Source organism: Arvicanthis niloticus, chromosome 25, assembly GCF_011762505.2.
Source record: "Arvicanthis niloticus isolate mArvNil1 chromosome 25, mArvNil1.pat.X, whole genome shotgun sequence".
In the NCBI taxonomy this organism is placed as follows: domain Eukaryota; kingdom Metazoa; phylum Chordata; class Mammalia; order Rodentia; family Muridae; genus Arvicanthis; species Arvicanthis niloticus.
In genome coordinates, this window is record NC_133433.1 from 35,707,263 (window position 1) to 35,719,960 (window position 12,698).

Below are 12,698 nucleotides of genomic sequence, written 5' to 3' on the forward strand. Positions count from 1 at the left end.
TATTGTATTAAAAAGCTCTGATCTAAGCCTAGGACGTTAGATAAGTAAGCTATGACCTGAGCTCTCAGGATAATATTAGTAAGGCTGGGAGATGGCTCAGCAACCTTCTTCCTAGTGCCTTCTACCTAGCCTAATGTCCTGGCTGGTTTTAATGTCAACTTTGCACAGGCTAAGATCATCTGGGAAGAGGAAATCTCAAATGAGAAAATGCCTTTCTTAATCAAACTGACCGTAGGCAAGCCTGTGGGGGCATTTTCTTGATTAGTAAGCAATGTTGTGAGGTGGGCGGCCCCGCTCCTAGGCAGGTGGGCCTGGGCTATAGGCAAATTATGAGAAGCAAGCTGGTGAGCAGCCTTTGCTTCAGGTCTCCTCCAGTGTCCTGCCCTTGCTGGACTTCCTGCTCTGGCTTCCTTCAGTGGACTGTGACCTGAGATATGTAAGACAAATAAACCTTCTGTTTCCCATAAGTCGCTTTTGGTAAATGTTTTATCACAGCAAACAGTAAGCTCAGGTCATATGACAACATGTTGAAGCAATAGAACCAACTCCAGTGCTCTGATTCTAGTTACAGCAGTCATGAAGACCTTGTGCTAGACTTCAGAGGCTAACCACAGCAAAGCAATCACATTTTTAGGGAGGACTTCTATTGAGGTGAAGAACATACATATTGCTTGCCTGGTTTCTTCTTGTATGTACATTCTTAAAGTAGAAAATAACTTGGCTTTTCTGATGCTACCTCCACTTCAACTATTTGTAATTTTCTAGTTTCAGAGGTTAAGAAGACCATGGTCAACAAACTGAAGTATCATCTTAATTGTTTTAAGAAATGTCTGTGAAGCTCTCTGCTATTTTCAGATTCTGGTAATTCAATAACAGCTTGGCAGACCACAGTGAGTAAGCAGATCAGACCCGAGAATGGATGACAACATTAAAGTATTAGGATGTAGGGATGAGGCCTCATGGGCAATGTGCTTGCCTGGCACGCACAAAACTCTGGGTTTGTTCTCAGGTGTGTGTAAACAATGTATGGTGGTGAGTAGCCGTCATCCTATAATTTGGGATGTAGAAGCTGAGGACCAGAAGTTAAAGATCATTCTTGGGAGTTGAGGCCCACCTAGGTTATGTAAGAACTTGTCTCAAAACTGTTAAACACTAGGCATATTCTTATTAAACAGCTTGGTTATAGGTGCCAAGTTTGTTGAGTTTTATGGTTCTTTGGGCTGGCAGTCCTGTATCCCAGATACTTCAAAGAACATTCCAGAGATGGTCTGACTTACTGGCAATTTCAAGCTAAGCTTCAAACTCCATATTTTCTCTCTTCTCTTCTTTGCTCCTTCTTTTTTAATTATGAGACTATACTTACAAGGACCATTTCTATAATTCATTAAATTAAGACCTTTTATTATGAAGTGTTGAGACATTTTACAGGACACTTTAGTTTCTATAAGTCAATGACATAAACCTTGAGACTGAGAGAGAGATGGGTAGAGGGGACAGGATGGGAGAGAATTAAAAGTTCTATGACATCATTTTTATCCTGACTGGATAACTATAAAAGGATTTTTTTTTTTAAAGAAAATCAAGACTATTTGGTTATGGATGGAGCTGAAGAGACAGCTCAGTGCTTGTGACCTTTGTTCTTCCTCCGGTTTTCCCTAGATGATACTTAATTGCCCTAAATTCTTAATTTAAGTTGTGATTTAAGCCATTCTTTTTTCTCTCAAAGCTATTAAAGAAGATTTTTCCAGGAGCTGAAAGGATGGCCCAGCAGTTAAGAATACTGGGTTCAATTCCCAGTACCTACATGGTGCTCACAACCATCTGTGACTATGAATCCTGGTCATCTAATACCTTCTTCTGACCTATATGGGTGCCACATACATGCATATATGCAGACAGAATGTTCACACACATAAAATAAATTAAATAAATTTTTTTTAAAACTCTAAAGATGAGCCTGGCATGGTGGTACACACCTTTAAACCCAGTACTTGGGAAGCAGAATTTCTGTGAGTTCAAAGCCAGCCTGTTCTACAAATCCAGGACAGCCAGGGCTACACAGAGAAAACTTGTCTCAAAAACATACAAATTTTTTTTTAAAGACTATTTGCTAATGGGACTGGTATTAGACCTTATTGTTGTTAGTTTTATGATCTGTTATTGTGTTATATAAAAATGCTCACGTTTTAAAAAAATAAATAAATAAAAGGTGAGTTTTTTTTTTTTTTAATTGTATGTAGGCATGTATCTGTTTGTATATGTGCAGGAAAGTTGCAGGTGCCCCAGGAACCAGAAGAGGGCATTGAGCTCCCTGGAGCTGGGATTAAAGGTGGTTTTGAGCTGCCAGATGTAGGTTCTAGAAACCAAACTCAGGTCTCCTGAAAGAGCAGTAGTTGTCCTTAGCTACTGAGCTACCTCTAAAGCCCCAGATGATGTTTATATTTTAGAACTGAATCATTAGTATACAACCCCCCCCCCCCCCAAATTCCATGATATTTTGAAGGTGTTCTGACATAGTTCAGCAAAGGAAGACCAGGACAGACAAATGAAAACATCAGCACACTGAGTAATCTGATCGTTTCAGAATAAAAATGTTTAAGACGATTTTTTTTTTCTTTTGAGATAGGGTCTTGCTACATAACCCAGGCTGGCTTCCTTCCCTGGCTCTCTAGGTCCTGGGATAACCCATGTGCCTCACCACACCTGACTACGGAAGTTGTCACTTGCTATTTACAACTTCCTAAAGTTGTCCTGAATTGCATGCTGTTTCTATGCAGACAAGGTCATGCTCCATCTACTAGTTATAGTTATACTTAAAAACACGACCCTGTCACCTGAGGCTGTGTGGGTGTCTGTGTTCCCATTGACTGTGAAGGACAAGGAAGCTACTTTTGCAGTGTTATCAATGACTGCAGACTCACAGCTGAGAAAGAGGGTCATAGAAGGCTCCTGTGACAACCCTTACCTGGTCCCCCAAACCAACAACTTAAAAAATCTTGGTAGGGATGCTGCAAGTGTGTAGCTCTGCACAACTGAAGGCTTCTGGTGGGAGATGGGGAGAGGTGCAGGGGAGAAGGACTTTCCACCACATGGACTTTACTGAATCCAGTGTAGACAGATCTGTGAAGGTAGCATTTGCATATGTATTGTGTAAAGGATCAAGACCTCAGCCTGATGGGAGAGCCAGATATGGACATTGGAGCATGGGATAGGACTAGAATCCAGAATGTGGTATCCTTTGTAGAAGGGCTTAAAAGACTGCCGCAGAGGTGGTGGAGACAATAATGATGTAGATGATGACCATAAGGATGACAAGATCAGGGAGCTGATGTTCTGGTACTTGCCAGTGGAGGCATAGGCCTGGGCTCCAATCACATCATCTACTTTCTTCCTGTCCTTGAATGTCACAAAGTAGGCATAATAGACCACAGTCATTCAAGAATAGTGAGTTAAACAGGGACCAGACCACCTGGTCCAGCACAAAGGTCAGGCACAGAGACCTCTCTGGTCATGTTGATCACGGTGGTTCTCACAACAGCTGAGTTGTGGGGTTCCTCCAACTTAGACACCCCTTACTCCTCTTTGATTGTCTCATAGCTTAGAGTAAGTCTGGCATTGGTGGTCAGGAAGACTTAGGAATTGGGGCTTATGGTATTGATTCTGGATCAATGAACTCAGTTATCTTTAAGGGGCTGGCCACTGGGAGTTTGACCATGTTCCAGTGAGTATAGGGGTACCATAAATTGTACTTGTGTTTCTTCTTTGATCAGAGTTATGATGTGAAATTCCTAAATAACTAAAAATACTATGTTGAAAAACAAAACACAAACCTTTTGTTGTATTCTCTGCTAAAAATCCTTCAAAGGATTCCCGTTCCTGAAATGTAACCAGAAGCTCCTGTGGGAGCTGGCTGCCGCCCTCCCTCAGCCTAGCCTTGCTAGCTTCTTTCAGATCTTCAGGTCTGTTAAGGCCCCTGACCTTCCCTGAGATGGTCATGGGACACCCTCCTCTACCTATTGTTTTCTCCGCTCTACAATCCTGTTACTTTCATTGGCAATTTTTATAACTTGTTCTTTTGTTCCATGCCTGTTTTCTCCACTTCTGAAATCTTTGTGTGTCTTCTATTTGCTACAGTACAGACAACAGCACTTCATTTTATGGATTCACTAAGAAATGTGTTTTTCTAAGCTTCAATCCTGCGTCACAGAAATACACTTGAAGTGTAAGGTTACGAGTGTTAGAAAGAGGGAATTTAGTGAATGCTATCTGAAAGGTTGATAGCTGAAGAAAAAGAAGGGGTGTTTGAAGGAAGTATCAGAGGGCAGTAAGTGGCCATTAAGCTCCTAAGTGAATTGTTAGTAACAGGGACACTAGGCAGCCACAGTGGTTCTCTGTGTGTCTGAATTCATTACTTTCTAGATCTGTGATGCCACATCTGCTCAGTCAGTGCCTGACCTGCAGCTGAGTTCTTTGAAGTACAGGGAAGAAAGCATAGCCCCTCACTAATGAGCTGAGTCAGGAGACAGGGGGCAGATGAGGGGCATGGGGCTCTCACTAGCAGCTAGGAAGCCAGAATTGAAGGAGACATGCAAAAATGTACCACTGCACCAACAGGGAGAGCTGAACACCATGTTCTAAAAACAAGAATAGGCAAACACACAAAATTTCAATAAGAGTTAACAAACTAAAGTCTATAAACGTATGTAGAATTGCATAATCATATTTATTTTCAAAACTCTATACTACATAGCATTTATGGAGAGAGCACTAGAACTCATTGAAAGAATTAAAGAGTGCACGTTAATTTCCAGCTTCTGTGGAACATTTGGAAAAGCACCACACATTGGGTCACAAAGCAAGTGTCAATCTACACCAGCAATTCAATACTGACAAGTCTAATGAAAGGGAGCTCAGAGGATGACAGCAGGGAAGAGAGTATGGTCCTTGACAAAGGAAAATAAATACAGAATGAGGGAGATGAGTGATGAGGGGAGTGAGGGAGGGAGGGGAGAAGGAATCAGAATTAAGGAACATTCTACAGAAATAACTGTCTGGTACTATAAGAATGTCAGCATTGTACTGTCCATTGTGGTACACACACACACACACACACACCCTAAACACTTGGAGAGCAAGACAAGAAGATGGCCAGTCCAAGGCCAGGCTGAGCTACATAGTGAAACTCTGTCTCAGAACCACTAGCAGCACAAGGTCAATGGTCAGAGAAGATAAAGGGTGAAGAGCTGACTGTTCAGAATAAAGAAGACTATAGACACATATCAGAATAAAGAAGACTATAGACACATATCAGAATAAAGAAGACTATAGACACATATCAGAATAAAGAAGACTATAGACACATATCAGAAAGCAACGCCCAAACCAGGATTTTCTGTAGCCATGAAATATGTTACTAGGACAATTGGTGAGTTTATAGATTAGTCTTTCGTAAACATTGGTTTCCTGGATTTTAAAAATTGGCCGATGGTTATAGAGAAAATGCCCTTGTTTTAAATAAGGACTCGGGCCGGGGGGTTGTGGCGCACGCCTTTAATCCCAGCACTTGGGAGGCAGAGGCAGGCGGATTTCTGAGTTCGAGGCCAGCCTGGTCTACAGAGTGAGTTCCAGGACAGCCAGGACTACACAGAGAAACCCTGTCTCGAAAAACCAATAAATAAATAAATAAATAAATAAATAAATAAATAAATAAGGACTCGGGGACTGGGGGCTAGGAATCCATCGTGCCTGTAAGTAAAGTAGTTCAGCAAATGTCTAACTCCAAGAAAACCATAATGGGCAAAAGATTCTTCATTATATTGTTTCAATTTTTCTCTAGAAAATTGAAACAATATAATGAAAATTGAACATGCATGTACGTATGTGCATGTGTGTGCATATGCATGCATGTGTGTGTGTGTGTGTGTGTGTGTGTGTGTGTGTGTGTGTGTCTGTTTCTCAGAAACAACTTCCTGGAGTCTCTTGCCTCCTTCCACCTGGTTCCCTAGGCAGTCTGTCTTGTGGCTGCGGGATGGGTTTTGTATCCAGGCTAGCCCAGGAGCTTTCTTTGGTCCCTCCCTCCCACCAGGTGCAGGAGAGTTAGGATTACAGATATGCCCCAAGTCATCCTTTTTTTTTTTTTAACAAAGATTCTGGGGACTGAATCATGTCATCAGCCTTGTACAGAAAGAACCAAACCAGTTCTTTGGCCCCTCTTCCAGTTTTTCTAAACCTTTGAAATGGAGTTTAAAAAAAAGTATATGTGTTAAGAAATTTAAGTTAATGTTTTCAAAGTTCTCAATTTTGGATAAGTAGGTATTTCATTATCTCCTGCATGTTTTAAATATTTATAAATAAATATTTATTTAAAACAATTTAAAAGGAAAAATTTAATCTAGCCCATGAATCTAACCTTTGTTCTTAAAAAGACTGCCCTGAATCAGAATTGCTGAGCTGTTACTCAATGCACAGAAGGTCACCTGTAGATAGGACAAAGTGCCCTCTGGGCTGCATTCCTAAGGCTTTAAGCACACAGGATGTGCTGGAGGTGACCTGTCCAGTTCAACAGCTCTGGCCTGACATCTTATCTGTAAACAGCAGGGGCTGTTTCTCTTTATGTTACAGGATACAGAGGTAATAAATGCAAAAAAAAAAAAAAAAAACCAAAACACAAACAAAAAAGCCCCCCTAACTTACAAAGATCAATGGGGGAAAGCATAAAGCATACAGGTCTATGATCCACAGTGAGTACGCACAAGTGATTTTCTTCTCCTGCCTCTGCACAGGTATCTAACAACAGTGATCATATGACGATCCACCCTCAGCACGTGGCAGACTCTGTTCTAAGCACTATCTAGGATCTCCCTAATTTAACCCTCATTGCAACCCTCACAGTGAGCACCTTTATTTTATAAATGAAGATACAGAGACACAGGCAGGACAAACAAGTTTACTGGAGTTCAATCAGGCACTAAATGACAGAGCTAGGACTCATCCTGGACAGCTGGGCGCAGAACCAACATCTGTAATCACCACATGTGGAAACAATTCTTCGGTCAGATGAAGCCCTCCACACTTGCTCTATACATCCTTCTGGTCCTTCTCCCAAAACAGGAAGACATCTGTGAAGATAGATTCATGTGGGGAAGGAACAGCCAAACACAGTCATTTTTATTTTTTATTCTTTTTGTTGTTGTTATTATTGTTGTTTGTTTCGTAATATTTTTAAATTTTCAATATCAAACTATTGAAATTAGAGCCCCAAGAGAATTTATTAAATATGAACTATATCTATACAAACATGTAGTATGTTTGTTCAGTCTCCATACCTTTGTGGATGATATCTGTTAAGGCTTATAAAACATAAACAATTGAAAGTTTATAAATAACTTGCTATAACTAAAATGATCTAAACACATATACATAAAGCAAATAGAGAAATTGGTGAGATATATATCATATGCTTTTAAGTATGAATTTTTTTTAACCTACTAGTCGCAAAAAAATGTGTTTTACATTGCTATTCTATGCCAAGGAGGATACAAATGATTGCTCTCCTATTCTCAAGATAGAAATACCAGTTTAAGCATCCTTCCTACAAAAAAATACAAAATGCAAGCTTTTAAGCTGTCTGGAAATTTTACCCTAAAATTCTGCTTTCTTAAAGGTGTCTTTTGAAGAACTGAAAATGTAGGAAATAAATATAAATTACAGCAGAACTACAGAAGCAATTTTGGTAATAACAAAATCTTTGTACTGTATTTAATCCCAGCACTAGAGGCAGAGACAGAGGCAGAGAGGCAGAGACAGAGGCAGAGACAGAGGCAGAGACAGAGGCAGAGAGAGGCAGAGAGGCAGAGAGGCAGAGAGGCAGAGAGGCAGAGAGGCAGAGAGGCAGAGAGGCAGAGAGGCAGAGACAGAGGCAGAGAGAGGCAGAGGCAGAGAGAGAGGCAGAGAGACAGGGAGTTATTATTTTAATGTCATCAAGTTGCTTGAGAACAACAATTTATTAGTAGGTAGTGTTTTAGAACATGTGATTGAGAGCAGGTTTGGGTTAATTACAGTAACCCTGACTTGTAAGTTATTTGACCGTCACCTGCCTTCTTTGGATGTTTCTCATCTGTAAGCGGAGATCTTGTCTGTCTATCATACAGGGATGCTATAGACTTAAGATGACACAAATAAGGCACCCACAGCTTCCACAGGAGCACTCTTTCTTGTTACACTTCTTTAGTGTCTCTTGGGGGGAAATACCCTGACTCATTTCATCAGGTCTAAACCTGTAGCTTACTTTCGCTGTTAGCAACATAAACAATAGCGACATTTCCCATACAGTTCTATTTATTATTTAGGATTAAATCTACTAGGATGATTACTGAAAACTTCTAACACATCAGAGAACTACCTATCAACATCTATTTACTAAATTAAATATTCTCATGTTGCTTTAAATATATATTCAATTCTAGCCAACTCTGAATTTTTTTTTAAAAAGATCTATGCTAAGTTTTAAGGCAAACCCTATCCCTGCTTAGCATGTTTCTTTTTATACATCTCACCATTTCTTCTTTGTTGTACTAGAAGGCTCTTTAAAGTATGAGAATGGCGCAAAAAGAAAAAGGTGAAATAGATTTTTAAAAAGTTAAATCTCTCCCTTATACTATCTACAATACAATTCATGTGGATTAAAATGTTAAGGGGACAAGTTTCTGTGTAACTCACAAGAGAGTATGAGCCAGCATAAACTGATCTTGGCACGAAGAGAACTTTTTAAAGGCTACTGATAAAAGCGGAACCCATCACAAGGGCACCGCTTGCACTGGGTTTCCCAAGTGTGTGCTTCCAATACAAAGTAGTTCAACAGCTAAAGCCAGGGAAAATGCTACTTATCAATTATGCCAAGAGATGGCTACAGAAACCAATGCCTCTGCCTATCAGAATCCAAGATCACCATACATTATACACTCTGAACAATGTAAACCCAGCAGACGTATCTGAAGGACATGGCCCAGTATATGCTCAAAGCATGCCCTCGTGTATTTTTACTGGTTGGGTGATTGTGTGTGGCAGGGAGGGGTGGTGGTGAAGGGAGAGGGGACAGAGATTTGATAAATACCCCAAACTAGGCCAGTAATCTTTATCTTTATCTTCTTTCCCCACCCTTCTGAGAGTTAGGAGCAGCTGCCACACCTGGATTCTTAAAGCAGACACTTGACAGACTCCTGTCTTCAGACATTCTGGAGCCACTGCTTGTCCTCTGTAAAATGAAAATTCATTAGCACTGGAGGTTCAGAGAAGTATTACAATGGAAAACAAGTCAAACTAATTGCATTTGTACTTTTTGGTTGTTGTGATAAAACACTATTATTAAAAGGAACCATGGAAGAGTTTATTTTGGCTGGGGGAGGGGTGTATGTGTGTGTGTGTGTAACAAGGGGCAGCACAGCTGTAATGGGCATCACAGTGGCAGGAGCAGGGGGCTATCTATGTCTTCAGCCATTAACACACAGCAGAGAGAGCAAACTGGAAGTGTGGCTGGTAGGTATAAATTTTCAAAACCCAGTGGCTTACTTGCTCCAGCAAGGCTGCACCACCAACTGGGGACCTTGTGTTCCATTATCTAAACCTACTGGTTCAGATAACCTACACTTCATTCAAACCACTACACTGATTTAGTCTGACTTGACTACAGAATCTTTCCTTCAGCTTGATGCTACTAACCTCCGTATGATTCATGGTGTACACCTGTTCCTGTGTTGTAATTTTATTGATTGAGGCTCCATTTGAAGGACTTTCTGACATGCCTTATTGAGGCTCAGTGCTGATGTAAATACACAAACTCCACATTAACTTGCTGCGTGCCTACACAAGATTGCTTTGGACTTAATTTTTGGCATATCGTTTTTGATATACTCACATGTTAAAAAAATAAAATAAAATGAGCCAGGCAGTGGTGGCGCACCCCTTTAATCCCAGCACTTGGGAGGCGGAGGCAGGCGGATTTCTGAGTTCGAGAAATGCTCTACCCGCCTGGTCTACAGAGTGAGCTCCAGGACAGCCAGGGCTACACAGAGGAACAGAGCTAATGGGAGAGAAGGAAAAAGAAAGGGAAGAGGAGAGAGAAGGGAAGTAGAGACTAAGACTGAGAGAAATGCAGGGCTATTATTAGAGTTAAGTTATAACTGTTAAGTGACCTCGTAAATCTTATTTTCTTTCCTAACAAAAGTATACATCATTACTATGTAAAGGGAAAGAGAGCGAGAGCGAGAGCGAGAGCGAGAGCGAGAGCGAGAGCGAGAGCGAGAGCGAGAGCGAGAGCGAGAGCGAGAGCAGGAAGAGAAATACAAGTGCAGTCACAAGCAGCCCTGGGGCATTAGTTACTTAGACTGACTATTTAAATTAATATTAATCTGAACTGTAGAATGTTAGGTTTATATCCGTTATGATTTGACTTTAAGCCAGGCACGATGGTGCATGCGTTTAATCCCAGCAATTGGGAGGCAGAGGCAGACCTCATGAGTTCGATGCCAGACTTGCTCACATAGTGAATTCCAAGCCAGTTATGATTATACAGTGACAGCCTATCTTGGGAGGGAAGGAGATTCAACTTCAGCTACATGTGTATCTGTAATCCCAGCACTCACAAGGTGGTGGTAGGAAGATTGAGTTTGAGGCCAGCCTGAGCTAGAGGTCAAGAATGATAGTTTGTGCTACACAGAGAGACCCTGTCTAGCAAAACAAAACAAGACAAAAACAAAACAAAAAACCTCCTGTTTCTGTGGCTCAGGCCTGTAATCGCAGCTAGTCCAGAGGCATAGACAGGAGGATGGAAAAGTCAAGGGTCTATCTGGGGCTACAGAATGAGTTCCAGACCAAGCTAAGCAACTTGGGCCTTGTCTCAAAACAAATAGAAAAATGAAACCTAGGGTTCAGTTGCACAGATCGTTTCTAGCATTCATGAGGCCCCAGGTTCAATCTTCTCTTCGGCATTACAAACAAACAAACAAACAAACAAACAAACAAAAAAAGATACAGCTTTAGAACAACTTCTATTACATTCATTTATGCATGCATATGTGCAGCATAGATGTGGAGGTCAGAGAATAACTTACAGGGGTCTGTTATAGCCTTCTTCCATGTAGACATCGGGGATCAAAGTTAACCTTGCCAGTGAGGGCCTTGGAGACCCTCTGCAGTCTTCCCAGCTCAGATCTACTTCTATGCTAAACCTGTGGGATTGGAGACCCAGATCTTTTGACACACGGATTTGCTTTTAACCCTAATTATGTTTCTAATGAAGAGTCAGACACTGAGTAAATTTACTGTTGCTCAGTTTCTTCATCTCCAAAATAGAAATAACTATGATGGTACCTGTTTCAATGATATTTTAATGTTAACTGAATACATGGAAAGATGCTAATGTGCAGTTGATGGTAGGTGGACGTTAATAGCTATTACTGTTATTGTTGTTGTTATTAAACAACTTTGATTCCTTTAAAAACAACAATAGCCGGGCAGTGGTGGTGTACGCCTTTAATCCCAGCACCTGGGAGGCAGAGGCAGGTGGATTTCTGAGTTCGAGGCCAGCCTGGTCTACAGAGCGAGTTCCAGACAGCGAGGTCTACACAGAGAAAGCCTATCTCGAAAAACCAAAATAAATAAATAAATAAATAAATAAACAAACAAACAATAAACATACTAAAGTGGAGAGGGGAAAGCCCATATGACCTCAACCCTACACAAAGAACTCCAGGCAGTTAAAGAGTGCTGAGAGGAGACGAATAGTCTTACCTAGGGAGGAGCACACCAGTAACTTATTCCATTAAAAAATAGTCAACCTTGAAAACATACATACAAATAACATAATACAGACTGAACAAATTGTATTTATAAATATATAACTATGTAACAGTAAGTAATGCAAAAAGCTATTATTTTTACATTACTTTTGATTAAAATAATAATCAGATAACTTCGTCGGGCAGTGGTGATGCATGCCTTTAAATCCCAGCACCTGGGAGGCAGAGGCAGGTGGATTTCTGAGTTCCAGGCTAGCCTGGTCTACAGAGTGAGTTCCAGACAGCGAGGTCTACACAGAGAAAGCCTATCTCGAAAAACCAAAATAAATAAATAAATAAATAAATAAATAAACAAACAAACAATAAACATACTAAAGTGGAGAGGGGAAAGCCCATATGGCCTCAACCCTACACAAAGAACTCCAGGCAGTTAAAGAGTGCTGAGAGGAGACGAATAGTCTTACCTAGGGAGGAGCACACCAGTAACTTATTCCATAAAAAATAGTCAACCTTGAAAACATACATACAAATAACATAATACAGACTGAACAAATTGTATTTATAAATATATAACTATGTAACAGTAAGTAATGCAAAGAGCTATTATTTTTACATTACTTTTGATTAAAATAATAATCAGATAACTTCGTCGGGCAGTGGTGATGCATGCCTTTAAATCCCAGCACCTGGGAGGCAGAGGCAGGTGGATTTCTGAGTTTCAGGCTAGCCTGGTCTACAGAGTGAGTTCCAGGACAGCCAGGGCTACACAGAGAAATCCTGTCTCAAAAAGCAATCAAACAAAACAAACAAACAAAAAATAATCAGATAACTTCAATAAAACAAATGGACAGAAATAAAATTGGAGACTAAGTATCCTTTATTTCAGAGAAAAGATAGTTTATT

General features: G+C 40.5%; 1 long non-coding RNA gene and 1 pseudogene across 1 annotated transcript; one reads left to right on the forward strand and one right to left on the reverse strand.

Annotated features, from left to right (window-relative positions):
• The first annotated feature begins 557 nt into the window (after positions 1-557).
• Positions 558-1,930, forward strand: LOC143438411 (uncharacterized). The gene is made up of 3 exons (XR_013107267.1): positions 558-688; positions 766-861; positions 1,727-1,930. It is a non-coding gene; the product is annotated as an uncharacterized LOC143438411 (long non-coding RNA).
• A 1,284-nt stretch (positions 1,931-3,214) lies between these two features.
• On the reverse strand, positions 3,215-9,732 carry LOC143438359 (interferon-induced transmembrane protein 2 pseudogene; annotated as a pseudogene).
• Between the last annotated feature and the right edge of the window lie 2,966 nt (positions 9,733-12,698).